This window comes from Lynx rufus, unplaced genomic scaffold (assembly GCF_022079265.1).
Source record: "Lynx rufus isolate CCGP_SWC_20201006 ecotype Redwood Valley unplaced genomic scaffold, mLynRuf1.p SCAF_13, whole genome shotgun sequence".
In the NCBI taxonomy this organism is placed as follows: Eukaryota; Metazoa; Chordata; class Mammalia; order Carnivora; family Felidae; genus Lynx; species Lynx rufus.
In genome coordinates this window covers 20,736,622-20,739,679 of record NW_025814827.1, presented here as the reverse complement: position 1 = coordinate 20,739,679, position 3,058 = coordinate 20,736,622, and the positions used below count along the sequence as shown (strand labels likewise).

Here is a 3,058-nt window from a genome sequence, read left to right as displayed (position 1 = left end):
GTAGTCCTTTCCATCTACTCTAGGTCTTACTTCCAAAACCAAAGCATCTGTCATATTCTCCAAATCAACCAAGCTCCCACCAAGAGGGAAATACCTTTGGTTCCTGCAATCAGCATCCCTCTACTTCTATCCTACAACCACTCCTCTCAACATCCCAGCCTCCCAAAGAAAATATACAGATTACCTGAGGCCACTGAGGCAAACAGCCTCAGGGATTTTTTTTTCTTTTTTCTTCTTTCTTTTTTAATTAATTAATATTTTCCCCAACTCCATGTCTCCCCATTCACAATACAGGCAAAGGGCCTGGGCTGTGGTGTATATGGGTAGATTTACTCTGCCTCCTTTTTCTGTACCATCAGTAGAAGAACACAGTCTGTGGTAAGCACTCTCAGGTTTTGAATGGGCCAACTCTTCTCCTAGATCTCATCTCTAAAACCAGTACTTTGCCAAGTGACTCCAGCACACTCTGTTACCCTGGTTATACTGAACCATGTATATCCTAGAACACAGATCTTGTGGTGGATCTACTGCGTACAGGGCAATGCCCCTCCCATAGCATTAATAAGATACTAACATCTGCAACGACTATGCCTAAAACAGGTTTAGGGGCCCTGTTAATAACGAAGCAGAGCGGATGATTCAGGGTCCCTCATTTCACAGCCAAAGACTCAAGTCACAACAGGCTTTCTGTGGTTGCCCTTCTACTATGTAGGCCCAGACCAAACACAAAACTCTGACACAACTGGCATCAAGTAATTATTAATAAAAAGATGCATCCAAAATGGAATTCTACTGACGATGAGAATTCAGAATTTTAGAGCTTACACCAAACCTCAATCATATATAATCCAAAGGAGAGAGAGCTCCCCTTTCTATATCAATTTGACCAATAATGATTTAATTGCCTATAGAATACAATACTCTGAAGTGCAGTAAAGGATACCTTTGGAAATTCATTATAAAACAACCTGTATGGGGATGCATGGGTGGCTCAGTCAGTTAAACGTCTGACTTCAGCTCAGGTCATGCATGATCTCATGGTTCGTGGGTTTGAGCCCCGTGTCGGACTCTGTGCTGACAGCTCAGAGCGTAGAGCCTACTTTGGATTCTGTGTCTCCCTCTCTCTTTCTGCCCCTCCCCTGCTTGCACTCTGTCTCTCCTTCTCTCAAAAATAATAAACATTAAAAAAAATTTAAAACGGGGCGCCTGGGTGGCGCAGTCGGTTAAGCGTCCGACTTCAGCCAGGTCACGATCTCGCGGTCCGTGAGTTCGAGCCCCGCGTCGGGCTCTGGGCTGACGGCTCAGAGCCTGGAGCCTGCTTCCGATTCTGTGTCTCCCTCTCTCTCTGCCCCTCCCCCGTTCATGCTCTGTCTCTCTCTGTCTCAAAAATAAATAAAAACGTTAAAAAATAAAAAAAAAATTTTTTTTAAATTTAAAACAACCTGTATGAAGGCATTTATAGCTAGAGAATTGAAATGTGTTAGGTTTTCAGAGAAAAGTGTAGATGTGCTTTAGGAATAGAGGTAATTTACAAAAAGTCCTAAGTTTAACATTACTTTACTCCCTTTACCCATTTCTTACTGTCTCAGGAGAAGAGAATAATTCATTTTTCCTTGACTTTTTATATTCATTTCATGTTTCATAATTTTTTTTTCAGAACCATACGTTTTATTTTTTATTTTTTTTATGAAGTTTATTGACAAATTGGTTTCCATACAACACCCAGTGCTCATCCCAAAAGGTGCCCTCCTCAATACCCATCACCCACCCGCCCCTCCCTCCCACCCCCCATCAACCCTCAGTTTGTTCTCAGTTTTTAACAGTCTCTTATGCTTTGGCTCTCTCCCACTCTAACCTCTTTTTTTTTTTTTGTTCCTTCCCCTCCCCCATGGGTTTCTGTTAAGTTTCTCAGGATCCACATAAGAGTGAAACCATATGGTGTCTGTCTTTCTCTGTATGGCTTATTTCACTTAGCATCACACTCTCCAGTTCCATCCACGTTGCTACAAAAGGCCATATTTCATTTTTTCTCATTGCCACGTAGTATTCCATTGTGTATATAAACCACAATTTCTTTATCCATTCATCAGTTGATGGACATTTAGGCTCTTTCCATAATGACATATCGGACAAAGGTCTAGTATCTAAAATCTATAAAGAGCTCACCATGTTTCATAATTTTTTATAGGTACTCTTTAAGATAAATTCTCAAAAACAAACATATCTCACTCTAAATCTCTTATTTGCTTTTCCCCATTATCCATCCTTCTTCCTGCTGTTTATTCTGGGGGTCAAATTTTAGTGTTCTAAACTTTTTCCTTAATGGATATTTCAATCTCTGTTTCAGCTAGCTTGCCCTAACCAACTATTTGCCACTAACTTCAAATGAATAAGTTACCTTACAACCATCCTATTTTAAGTCATATGACTCTTTTCAAAATAAATTATTGAAGATAAATTATTATCCCTAAAGAACTTGAGTCCAAGAATCCACTGAAGTAATATGAGTGAGGTTTTATAAATTTTTAACTGTTTCAGAACCGGTGAGATTCGTTTGATTAAAACAAAGTATAGATGAGTTCAAAGGAAAGATGGAGCATTCCCTGCTGAAGAGCACTTTTCTATTGCTATAATGAATTTTAAAGTTCTGAGATAATTACAAGTTTTTGCTTTTCTTTGATAATATATGCATAAGTTGTTTTTATGAGATGCTTTAGACCTTTAGCAGTGAAAATCGCCTACCTACCCAGCGAGCTGTAACCATGATACATTATCTGAGGGAAAACTCTGAAACAATTTTAGGAGACAAGAAATATCAGAGGCCTGAAAGTGTACTGGAGAAATGTGTATGGAATGAAAAGGGAGAGAGCTGCTAGGGCTAAAATAAAGAAGTTTGGCCATGTGACCAAAGCAGGTTTGGGGGGCGAAGGGGGCGGAGTGTGGAGAAAGAATTGAGAGACCCAAGCAACCAACCAGAAAGCCACTGAATATATCTTCCAAACTCAGTCAGCCTCCACTGCCCCAGCTTCCTTCATCTGCCACCTTCTTCCTAACTTTC

The 3,058-nt window shown here is 40.1% G+C and overlaps 1 non-coding gene across 1 annotated transcript; it reads right to left on the bottom strand.

The window, feature by feature from the left end:
* Nucleotides 1–269: 269 nt before the first annotated feature.
* LOC124509026 (small nucleolar RNA SNORA51) lies at nt 270–395 on the bottom strand. Its single transcript, XR_006961386.1, has one exon. It is a non-coding gene; the product is annotated as a small nucleolar RNA SNORA51 (small nucleolar RNA).
* Between the last annotated feature and the right edge of the window lie 2,663 nt (nt 396–3,058).